This window comes from Lampetra fluviatilis, chromosome 62, assembly GCF_964198595.1.
Source record: "Lampetra fluviatilis chromosome 62, kcLamFluv1.1, whole genome shotgun sequence".
Lineage (NCBI taxonomy): Eukaryota > Metazoa > Chordata > Hyperoartia > Petromyzontiformes > Petromyzontidae > Lampetra > Lampetra fluviatilis.
The window spans coordinates 2,135,597-2,148,740 of NC_136336.1; the positions used below are offsets into that span (position 1 = coordinate 2,135,597).

The 13,144-nt window shown below is 53.7% G+C and overlaps 1 pseudogene across 1 annotated transcript in view; it reads left to right on the forward strand.

Annotated features, from left to right (window-relative positions):
- The first annotated feature begins 6,899 nt into the window (after positions 1 to 6,899).
- The window catches only part of LOC144951416 (zinc finger protein 385D-like), a 56,279-nt pseudogene continuing 50,034 nt past the window's right edge, over positions 6,900 to 13,144 (forward strand). Inside the window, exon 1 of the transcript XR_013640478.1 lies at positions 6,900 to 6,950. The product of XR_013640478.1 is annotated as a zinc finger protein 385D-like (transcript). The remainder of the gene's footprint in view (positions 6,951 to 13,144) is intronic.

Consider the following 13,144-nt stretch of genomic DNA (forward strand, 5'->3'; position numbering starts at 1 on the left):
GGTCACAGCAGGGATCACGTGGTCACAGCGAGGATCACACGGACACAGCGAGGATCACGTGGTCACAGTGAGGATCACGTGGTCACAGCGAGGATCACGTGGGCACAGCGCCGCTCGTCCTGCGACGCGGCGCAGGGGAATCGGGGGGCGGGGAGGGGGGCAGTGGCGGATGATCCTCGTAGCAAAAGTAGCTACACATGTAGTCGTAGATGCATATGTAGCTACATATGTAGTAGCAGCTACACGTAGTCGTAGATGCATATGTAGCTACATATGTAGTAGCAGCTACACGTAGTCGTAGATGCATATGTAGCTACATATGTAGTAGCAGCTACACGTAGTCGTAGATGCATATGTAGCTACATATGTAGTAGCAGCTACACGTAGTCGTAGATGCATATGTAGCTACATATGTAGTAGCAGCTACACGTAGTCGTAGATGCATATGTAGCTACATATGTAGTAGCAGCTACACATGTACTAGTAGCTACATGTGTAGTAGCTACATGTGTAGTAGCTGCATATGTAGTAGTAGCTGCATATGTAGTAGATATTACACATGTAGCTACATATGTAGTAGTAGCTACACATGTAGTAGTAGCTACATGTGTAGTAGCTGCATATGTAGTAGTAGCTGCATATGTAGTAGTAGCTGCATATGTAGTAGTAGCTACACATGTAGTAGTAGCTACATGTGTAGTAGCTGCATATGTAGTAGTAGCTACACATGTAGTAGTAGCTACATGTGTAGTAGCTGCATATGTAGTAGTAGCTGCATATGTAGTAGTAGATGCATATGTAGCTACATATGTAGTAGTAGCTACATGTGTAGTAGCTACATGTGTAGTCGCTACATGTGTAGTAGTAGCTGCATATGTAGCTACTAATACTACACATGTAGCAGATATTACACATGTAGTAGCTACATATGTAGTAGCTACACATGTAGTAGCTGCTACGGGCCCCGCACTTTCGTGGGCCCCGCGCTGAACGCTTTCAAGCTATCAATTCTGGTTCAGTAATTCAGCACTTGCCCTATTACTATAGTACTATACCGCCTTCGACTTTTACGCACGACTGGGTGTTTAAGGTTAGCGATTTGTCATATTATTCGGCTGTTTAGCAAATGAAAAAATACAATTACTTTACTATGCAAGCTAAAATTGCATGTGTTTTAATATTTATGTTGTGATGGTGGTTGTGCTAATGGTGATGGTGTTGGTGATGGTGGTGGTGATGGCGATGATGGTGGTAGTGGTGGTGATGATGATGGTGGTGATGATGATGGTGGTAGTGGTGGTGATGATGATGGTGGTGGTGATGATGGTGGTAGTGGTGGTGATGATGATGGTGGTGATGATGGTGGTGGTGCCGAGATGCCGTTTGTGGGGAGTGCGAGACCCTGGCCAGATTGAGTTTGTCGAAGGTGAAATCGTCGAAACAGAATATTAAGCACGTAGCTACGTAAGTAACGACTTACTTCGTTTCATCAAACCCTCTGCCTCTATTAACATTCTACATTCGTGTTGTTGTTGTTACGATTGAGAGCCAAGGGGGTTACAAGGCTGCAGCAAACATTAAGAACCCTCTGGGTGCAGAGCCATCCCGTACGAGACACTCGAGTAAAACAGTGAGCGGGTCGGCCATGCGCACGTCTGGCCAACGTGGAAGAGTAGGCCAAGATTTCTCCGCTTAGAGGGACTCTCTAGACCAGTGGTTCTTCTTCTGGGGGGGGGGGGGGTGCGACACGTGGCCAGATTTTTTTTTTTATCTTAGAAGGCAAATCTTAGAGAAACGCACATTAAGCACGCGGCAACGCAACGTTCAGCAACGAGTTTCGCTGCGTCAACCCCTCTGCGTCTATCAACATGTGCGCGTCGTTGTCAGCGATCGAGTCGCCAAAGGATGTTAAGAAGAACCCACGGCGTAGAGAGAGAGAGATCTGGACGCGGTCCCTTCATCGTTCGCGAGCCCCTCCGGCAGGCGAGGAGGCCGGCCTCGGCTGGGTCACCGCAGGCCACGTGGCCGGGCACCCTCGTGGGCCACAGCGCAGTTGCTAGGCACGGGCTGGGTACGGGCTGGGCACGGGCTAGGCACGGGCTGGGTACGGGCTAGGCACGGGCTAGGCACGGGCTGGGTACGGGCTAGGCACGGGCTAGGCACGGGCTGGGCACGGGCTAGGCACGGGCTGGGCACGGGCTAGGCACGGGCTAGGCACGGGCTGGGTACGGGCTGGGTACGGGCTAGGCACGGGCTAGGCACGGGCTGGGTACGGGCTGGGTACGGGTCGCGTTGATGTGACGAGAAGGACGCCCCTGGGCAGTGCCAGGCAAGGTGCACGTTGCTGGGGATGAGGTCACGTGGGGGGTGCCAGGTGAGGGGTTATGGGTGGGTCAGCTTGGAGGAGGAGTTCAGCAGCCGCAGCAGCAACACGGGGCAGAGACTCCCAGCCACCCGCCCTGCCTCGCATCACTCCCCTCACCTCTCGTCTCCGTCCCTATCACCTCCCTCTCACCTCTCACTCACCGCCCTCTCACCTCTCACTCACCTCTCACTCACCTCTCACTCACCTCTCACTCACCTCCCTATCACCTCCCACTCACCTCTCACTCACCTCTCACTCACCTCCCTATCACCTCTCACTCACCTCTCACTCACCTCTCACTCACCTCTCACTCACCTCCCTCTCACCTCTCACTCACCTCCCTCTCACCTCTCACTCACCGCCCTCTCACCTCTCACTCACCTCTCACTCACCTCTCACTCACCTCTCACTCACCTCCCTCTCACCTCTCACTCACCTCCCTCTCACCTCTCACTCACCGCCCTCTCACCTCTCACTCACCTCTCACTCACCTCTCACTCACCTCCCTCTCACCTCTCACTCACCTCTCACTCACCTCTCACTCACCTCCCTATCACCTCCCACTCACCTCTCACTCACCTCTCACTCACCTCCCTATCACCTCTCACTCACCTCTCACTCACCGCCCTCTCACCTCTCACTCACCTCTCACTCACCTCTCACTCACCTCCCTATCACCTCTCACTCACCTCTCACTCACCTCTCACTCACCTCCCTCTCACCTCTCACTCACCTCCCTCTCACCTCTCACTCACCGCCCTCTCACCTCTCACTCACCTCTCACTCACCTCTCACTCACCTCCCTCTCACCTCTCACTCACCGCCCTCTCACCTCTCACTCACCTCTCACTCACCTCTCACTCACCTCTCACTCACCTCCCTATCACCTCCCACTCACCTCTCACTCACCTCTCACTCACCTCCCTATCACCTCTCACTCACCTCTCACTCACCGCCCTCTCACCTCTCACTCACCTCTCACTCACCTCTCACTCACCTCCCTATCACCTCTCACTCACCTCTCACTCACCTCTCACTCACCTCCCTCTCACCTCTCACTCACCTCCCTCTCACCTCTCACTCACCGCCCTCTCACCTCTCACTCACCTCTCACTCACCTCTCACTCACCTCCCTCTCACCTCTCACTCACCGCCCTCTCACCTCTCACTCACCTCTCACTCACCTCTCACTCACCTCTCACTCACCTCCCTATCACCTCCCACTCACCTCTCACTCACCTCTCACTCACCTCCCTATCACCTCTCACTCACCTCTCACTCACCGCCCTCTCACCTCTCACTCACCTCTCACTCACCTCTCACTCACCTCCCTATCACCTCTCACTCACCTCTCACTCACCTCTCACTCACCTCCCTCTCACCTCTCACTCACCTCCCTCTCACCTCTCACTCACCGCCCTCTCACCTCTCACTCACCTCTCACTCACCTCTCACTCACCTCCCTCTCACCTCTCACTCACCGCCCTCTCACCTCTCACTCACCTCTCACTCACCTCTCACTCACCTCTCACTCACCTCCCTATCACCTCCCACTCACCTCTCACTCACCTCTCACTCACCTCCCTATCACCTCTCACTCACCTCTCACTCACCGCCCTCTCACCTCTCACTCACCTCTCACTCAGCTCTCACTCACCTCCCTATCACCTCTCACTCACCTCTCACTCACCTCTCACTCACCTCCCTCTCACCTCTCACTCACCTCTCACTCACCTCTCACTCACCTCCCTCTCACCTCTCACTCACCGCCCTCTCACCTCTCACTCACCTCTCACTCACCTCCCTATCACCTCTCACTCACCTCTCACTCACCTCTCACTCACCTCCCTATCACCTCTCACTCACCTCTCACTCACCGCCCTCTCACCTCTCACTCACCTCTCACTCACCTCTCACTCACCTCCCTATCACCTCTCACTCACCTCTCACTCACCTCTCACTCACCTCTCACTCACCTCCCTCTCACCTCTCACTCACCTCTCACTCACCTCCCTCTCACCTCTCACTCACCTCTCACTCACCTGTCACTCACCTCCCTCTCACCTCTCACTCACCTCTCACTCACCTCTCACTCACCTCCCTCTCACCTCTCACTCACCTCTCACTCACCTCTCACTCACCTCCCTCTCACCTCTCACTCACCTCTCACTCACCTCTCACTCACCTCCCTCTCACCTCTCACTCACCTCCCTCTCACCTCTCACTCACCTCTCACTCACCTCTCACTCACCTCTCACTCACCTCCCTCTCACCTCTCACTCACCGCCCTCTCACCTCTCACTCACCTCCCTCTCACCTCTCACTCACCTCTCACTCACCTCTCACTCACCTCCCTCTCACCTCTCACTCACCTCTCACTCACCTCTCACTCACCTCTCACTCACCTCCCTCTCACCTCTCACTCACCTCTCACTCACCTCTCACTCACCTCCCTCTCACCTCTCACTCACCTCTCACTCACCTCTCACTCACCTCCCTCTCACCTCTCACTCACCTCTCACTCACCTCTCACTCACCTCCCTCTCACCTCTCACTCACCTCTCACTCAACTCTCACTCACCTCCCTCTCACCTCTCACTCACCTCTCACTCACCTCTCACTCACCTCCCTCTCACCTCTCACTCACCTCTCACTCACCTATCACTCACCTCTCACTCACCTCTCACTCACCTCCCTCTCACCTCTCACTCTCCTCTCACTCACCTCTCACTCACCTCCCTCTCACCTCTCACTCACCTCTCACTCACCTCCCTCTCACATCTCACTCACCTCTCACTCACCTCTCACTCACCTCTCACTCACCTCCCTCTCACCTCTCACTCACCTCTCACTCACCTCTCTCTCACCTCCCTCTCACCTCCCTCTCACCTCTCACTCACCTCTCACTCACCTCTCACTCACCTCCCTCTCACCTCTCACTCACCGCCTTCTCACCTCCATCTCTTCACCCAACCTCACGCTCATCCCTCCCTCTCCTCACGCCCCGCGTATTGTAGCCCCCACCTCTTCTGCCCCCCCCCCTGCCGCTCCACCCCCCCCATTCACCCCACCCCGTACACCATCCCCATTATCACCACCATAATTATCACCATCATCATCATCACCACCACCATCACCACCATCATCACCACCATCATCACCACCACCATCATCATCACCACCACCATCACCACCACCATCACCACCATCACCACCATCACCACCACTACCACCATCACCACCACCACTATCACCACCACCATCACCACCACCATCACCACCAGCACCACCATCACCACCACCATCATCACCACCACCATCATTATCACCACCACCACCATCATCATCACCACCACCATCATCACGACCACCATCATTATCACCACCACCACCATCACCACCACTACCACCACCACCATCACCACCACCATCACCACCACCATCACCACCACCACCACCACACGCATTGCCGTCTGCGTGCGTGGCGGTGGTGGTGGGAGGCGGCGTGGAGCCCCTCCCCTCTACTCCTTCTCCCCCCCCCGCCCCTCCCCCCGCCCCTCCCCGCGAGGAGAGGAATGAGAGGCGGGGGATGAGCGCGCGCGAGTCATTGACGCGCGGAGGTCGCAGCGCGAGTCCTGGGGGGAGACGCGGGCGGGCGAGCGAGCGAGGGAGCGAACTCAGATTCCGGAGCGAATGAATCACGCGGCGAATGAATCGCGCGGCGAATGAATCACGAGGGCAGCCTTCGATCCGGACGAGCGGGCGGCTCGGGATGAGGATTTCGAAGGAGAGTGAACGACGCGACATGGAGCGACGTTAGCGAGAGACGCGGCGAGCGAACGACGCGTCGACGCTGAAGGACACGGCACGCGGTGTCATGTGACAAGGAACGACTCGGACTGAACGACTCGACACTGACAGGACACTTGAAGGAGGTCGCACTGCGCGCGACGGCGAACGACTTGGCTCATCAGTGAACGACTCATTAGTTAGTGAACGACTCGACTCATCAGTGAACGACTCGATTCGTTAGTGAACGACTCAGTACGTTAGTGAACGACTCGATTCGTTAGTGCACGACTCAGTACGTTAGTGAACTACTCAGTACGTTAGTGAACGACTCGATTCGTTAGTGAACGACTCAGTAAGTTAGTGAACGACTCAGTACGTTAGCGAACGACTCAGTACGTTAGTGAACGACTCGACTCATCAGTGAACGACTCAGTAGTTAGTGAACGACTCAGCTCATCAGTGAACGACTCAGCACGTTAGTGAACGACTCATCTCATCAGTGAACGACTCTGTACGTTAGTGAACGACTCCCCACATCAGTGAACGACTCAGTAGTTAGTGAACGACTCCCCACATCAGTGAACGACTCAGTACGTTAGTGAACGACTCCCCACATCAGTGAACGACTCAGTAGTTAGTGAACGATTCGGATCGTTAGTGAACGGCTCAATACGTTCGTGAACGACTCCACTCATCAGTGAACAACTCGGCTCATCAGTGAACGACTCACATCAACGGGGAACGACTCACGGAGGCGACAGCTTCCCTGCGGGAACCGCAGCTATGCTTCTTGGTGAGTGCGCGGTGCGCGTGCCCATCATCCCCGAGTGGCGGATAAAATCGGTACCACCTTGTGACGATTCTGGTTGCTTAGGGGCCACTCAGTGGTCAATGAGTACCCGGTGCGGTGTGGAGAAAACATCGCCACTGGGGAGACAAAGGCGGCCAGGCGTGGTGCTGGCCACCCCCCCCCCCTCGTGTGCCGTCACGGCCTTCACTGGTGCTGCTCGCGAACAGCACTTGCCCCAACAGTCTGTTGAGGCTACACGGGGGAGCTTCGTCTTTTTTTGTGTGTGCACGTGGGGGGAGCGGTGGGTGTAGCGGTTCGCGCGCTGCGCTACGAACCCGGCGACCCGAGTTCGATTCCCGGGGAGACAAAGGCGGCCTGGCGCTGACTGCACCGCTTATCACGTGAGCCGTGACGGCCTTAACAGGTGCTCACTCAGAGCACTTGCCAGTAGTCTGTGTGGGGGCTACACGGGGGAGCTTTACCTTTGCATGCGTGTGTGTATCTGTGTGTGTGTCTGTGAATGTGTGAGTGTGTGAGTCTGTGTGCGCGCCTGGAGATGGATGTGTATATCTGCGTGTGTATCTGTGTGTGTGTAGTGTGCTCGCTACGGGGGATATTTTAATTTGTGTATATATGTGTGTAAGTGTATGTTAGTGTATGTGTGTAAGTGTATGTGTGTATTCATTTTTGTGTGTATATATCTGTGGGCAGTTGAGTCTTTGTGTGTGTACCTGTGTGTGTGTCCCTGTGTGTGTGTACCTGTGTGTGTGTCCCTGTGTGTGTGTACCTGTGTACGTGTGTGTGTACCTGTGTGTGTGTGTACCTGTGTGTGTGTACCTGTGTGTGTACCTGTGTGTGCCTGTGTGTGTACCTGTGTGTGTGTGTACCTGTGTGTATGTGTACTTGTTTGTGTACCTGTGTGTGTGCCTGTGTGTGTACCTGTGTGTGTGTGTGTACCTGTGTGTACCTATGTGTGTGTACCTGTGTGTGTGTGTGTGTACCTGTGTGTGTGCCTGTGTGTGAGTACCTGTGTGTGTGTACCTAGGTCAACTCAGCATCAAATTAGTACCTGGTGCGGTGTGTAAACATCACCACTGGGGAGAAAAGGCGGTCGGGCGTGGTGCTGGCCACCCACCCCCTCGTGTACCGTTCCGGCCTTCATAGGTGCTGCTCGCTAACAGCACTTGCCCCTACAGTCTGGTAAGGCTATACGGGGGATCTTTGTGTACCTGTGTGTGTGTGTACCTGTGTGTCTGTGTACCTGTGTGTGTGTGTACCTGTGTGTACCTGTGTGTCTGTGTTCCTGTGTGTGTACCTGTGTGTGTGTGCGTACTTTTCGTGGGGAGCGGTGGTGCAGTGGTTACCGCGCTGTGCTACGAACCTGGCGGATACGCGTTAGGTTTCTGAACCGGTCCTGGGCCTCCCCTAGGTCGACTCAACCTCAAACGAGTACCTGGTGCGGCGTGTAAACATCGCCACTGGGGAGACAAAGGCGGTCGGGCGTGGTGCTGGCCACCCGCCCCCTGTGTAGGTGATCGCTCACAGCGCCCGCCCCAACAGTCTGCGAGAGCCTTGGGGGGGGGTGATCTTTGTCTCTGGAGCGGTGGCGCAGTGGTTAGCGCGCCGCGCAAACGAAACCCCAGCGAGTTCAACTTCCTAGCACGGCCACCATCAGTGGCTGAGTGTTTGTGCCTACACGGGGGGGGGCTGTTGGGGGGGGGGCTGAGTGTCTGTGTCTACACGGGGGGGGGGGCTGTTGGGGGGGGGGGCTGTTGGGGGGGAGCTGAGTGTCTGTGTCTACACGGGGGGGGGGGGCTGTTGGGGGGGGCTGTTGGGGGGGGGCTGAGTGTCTGTGTCTACACGGGGGGGGGGGGCTGTTGGGGGGGGGGGCTGTTGGGGGGGAGCTGAGTGTCTGTGTCTACACGGGGGTGCGGGGCTGTGGGTGACTGGCGTGGCAAACGTCGCTCGTTCCGCGGAGTTGGCGAGTGAGTCGACGGGTTTGTGAGTGACTGAGTTGGTGAGTCAGTGAGTCGGCGAGTGGGTGAGTGAGTTGGTGGGTGAGTGAGTGGGTGAGTGAGTTGGTGGGTGAGTCGGCGGGTTAGTGAGTGGGTGAGTGAGTGGGTGAGTGAGTGGGTGAGTGAGTTGGTGGGTGAGTCGGCGGGTTGGTGGGTGAGTCGGCGGGTAAGCGAGTGGGTGAGTGAGTGGGTGAGTGAGTTGGGGAGTGAGTTTGTGTGTTGGCGAGTGGGTGAGTGAGTGAGTTGGCGAGTGAGTCGGCGGGTTTGTGAGTGGGTGTGTGAGTGAGTGAGTGGGTGAGTGAGTCGGTGTGTTGGCGAGTGGGTGAGTGAGTGAGTGGTGAGTGAGTTGGTGAGTGAGTCGGTGTGTTGGCGAGTGGGTGAGTGAGTTGGTGAGAGTGAGTGAGTGAGTGGTGAGTAAGTCGGTGTGTTGGCGAGTGGGTGAGTGAGTAAGTGGTGAGTGAGTGGGTGAGTCGGGGTGTTGGCGAGTGGGTGAGTGAGTGGTGAGTGAGTCGGTGTGTTGGCGAGTGGGTTAGTGAGTGGTGAGTGTGTTGGTGAGTTGGTGAGTGAGTTGGTGAGTGAGTTGGTGAGTGAGTTGGTGAGTGTGTTGGTGAGTTGGTGAGTGAGTTGGTGAGTGAGTAAATCGGCCTTTACCACCGCCGAGTCGTGGCCGGTTTACCCGGCAGGTGCAGCCGAGTTCCTGGCCTTGCATTCGCGCGGGTATATTCGGATGTAACGGAACTACTTTACAACTGTAAATTGTCATTATTATTTATCTACGGATGTAACGCACCACGTTACAAATGTAAATAGTGATTATTATTTATTTACGGACGTAACGCACTACTTTCTGTTCAAATCAACGCTTGCTGACTCCTCCAATAAGATGCCGTGCCACTGATGACATTCGTGAAATACTACTACTCATACTCATCATCGTAACAATCATCATAACAATCATAATCATCGTAAGCATACTCATCATAATCATCGTAATAATCGTACGTATCATAATCATCATTTCGATTTAAAGCTTTCGTGACTGCAGGGATTCATCTTCTTGGTTCTTTCGGTAAAGTCACGTAGAAGGGAAGTAATAAAATAATAAAAATTAAACATAATAAAATAATTCTCACGACGTTTCGGCCACAACGCAAGCAGCCGTCCTCGATAAGACAGAGTCTAAATGACTTTTAGACTCTGTCTAATCGACAGACCTGTTCTTCACCTGAGGACGGCTGCTTGCGTTGTGGCCGAAACGTCGTGAGAATTAATGAATCATTATAATCATCATCAGCATAATCATCATCATCATCATAATCAGCGTTATAATCAGCGTTATAATCATTATAATCGTAATGATCATTATAATCATAATCATATTAATCATTATAATAATCATCGTAATCATCATCATCATCATCGTACGACGATGACGCTCTGCGTGGTAGAGTCAGAATAAGACTCCTGCCCGCCCGTTTGTCCCCCCGCGTGTTTCCGGCGTCGCCGTTGGCGGAGCCCGCGTCACGTGGTGCTTTCTAGGCCGAGTCGACCTAGGGGTGGGACGTGCCATTGTCTCGCGGCGACTGCCATTGTTTGAAGGGTCGCGCGCTAATTGGTGCGCGTCCAATCAAGAGTGAGCGTCAGGCGAGCATCATTCATCATCGCCATAGAAAGACAAAGATCCCCCGTGTAGCCTTGACAGGCTGTAGGGGCAAGTGCTGTTGGCGAGCACCTGTGAAGGCCGGCACGGCGCACGAGGGGGTGGGTGGCCAGCACCACGCCCGGCCGCCTTTGTCTTCCCAGTGGCGATGTTTTTACACACCGCGCCAGGTACTCATTTGAGGCTGAGTCGACCTAGGGGAGGCCCAGGACCGGTTCAGAAAACATAATCGTCACGTGGTGTTGCCCGCGAGCGGGAATCGAACCGGGGTGGTCAGGTTAGAAGTACGGTTGGCTACGTACGGTGCGAAAAAAGTTCAACACACGAGCCCAAAGTTCCCCCGTATAGCCTTAACGGACTGTAGGGGCAAGTGCTGTTAGCGAGCACACACACACGCGCGCCTTTGTCTCCCCAGTGTCGAAGTTCCCACTCCGCACAAGGCACTTTACTCATTTAGGGCCGAGTCGAGCTAGGGGGGGGGAGTTCTTCAGGACTTAAAACCGAGTACCTGGCACTGGGGGAGACAAAGGCGGCCAGGAGTGGCGCTGGACAACCAACCATCGTGACAGATATTTGCCAACAGCGCTCGGCCCATGGGGGAGTCTTGTGCTAATCTGTGCTTGTAAACACGTCTCTCCGTTCGTGTGTGTGTAACCACATCTATACACGTGGTGTGTGTGTGTGTGTAACCACATCTATACACGTGGTGTGTGTGTGTGTGTAACCACATCTATACACGTGGTGTGTGTGTGTGTGACCACATCTATACACGTGGTGTGTGTGTGTGTGTGACCACATCTATACACGTGGTGTGTGTGTGTGTGTAACCACATCTATACACGTGGTGTGTGTGTGTGTGTGTAACCACATCTATACACGTGGTGTGTGTGTGTGTAACCACATCTATACACGTGGTGTGTGTGTGTGTGTGTAACCACATCTATACACGTGGTGTGTGTGTGTGTAACCACGTCTATACACGTGGTGTGTGTGTGTGTGTAACCACATCTATACACGTGGTGTGTGTGTGTAACCACATCTATACACGTGGTGTGTGTGTGTGTGTGTAACCACATCTATACACGTGGTGTGTGTGTGTGTGTAACCACATCTATACACGTGGTGTGTGTGTGTGTGACCACATCTATACACGTGGTGTGTGTGTGTAACCACATCTATACACGTGGTGTGTGTGTGTGTAACCACATCTATACACGTGGTGTGTGTGTGTGTGTAGCCACATCTATACACGTGGTGTGTGTGTGTGACCACATCTATACACGTGGTGTGTGTGTGTGTAGCCACATCTATACACGTGGTGTGTGTGTGTGTAACCACATCTACACACGTGGTGTGTGTGTGTGTGTGTAACCACATCTATACACGTGGTGTGTGTGTGTGTGTAACCACATCTATACACGTGGTGTGTGTGTGTGTAACCACATCTATACACGTGGTGTGTGTGTGTGTAACCACATCTATACACGTGGTGTGTGTGTGTAACCACATCTACACACGTGGTGTGTGTGTGTGTGTGTAACCACATCTATACACGTGGTGTGTGTGTGTGTGTGTAACCACATCTATACACGTGGTGTGTGTGTGTGTGTGTAACCACATCTATACACGTGGTGTGTGTGTGTGTGTGTAGCCACATCTATACACGTGGTGTGTGTGTGTGTAACCACATCTACACACGTGGTGTGTGTGTGTGTAACCACATCTATACACGTGGTGTGTGTGTGTGTGTGTAACCACATCTATACACGTGGTGTGTGTGTGTGTGTGTAGCCACATCTATACACGTGGTGTGTGTGTGTGTGTAACCACATCTATACACGTGGTGTGTGTGTGTATGTGTGTAACCACATCTATACACGTGGTGTGTGTGTGTGTGTGTAACCACATCTATACACGTGGTGTGTGTGTGTGTAACCACATCTATACACGTGGTGTGTGTGTGTGTGTGTAACCACATCTATACACGTGGTGTGTGTGTGTGTGTAACCACATCTATACACGTGGTGTGTGTGTGTATGTGTGTAACCACATCTATACACGTGGTGTGTGTGTGTGTGTGTAACCACATCTATACACGTGGTGTGTGTGTGTGTGTAACCACATCTATACACGTGGTGTGTGTGTGTGTAGCCACATCTACACACGTGGTGTGTGTGTGTGACCACATCTATACACGTGGTGTGTGTGTGTGTGTGTAACCACATCTATACACGTGGTGTGTGTGTGTGTGTAACCACATCTATACACGTGGTGTGTGTGTGTGTAACCACATCTATACACGTGGTGTGTGTGTGTGTGTGTAACCACATCTATACACGTGGTGTGTGTGTGTGTGTGTAACCACATCTATACACGTGGTGTGTGTGTGTGTAACCACATCTATACACGTGGTGTGTGTGTGTGTGTAACCACATCTATACACGTGGTGTGTGTGTGTAACCACATCTACACACGTGGTGTGTGTGTGTGTGTGTAACCACATCTATACACGTGGTGTGTGT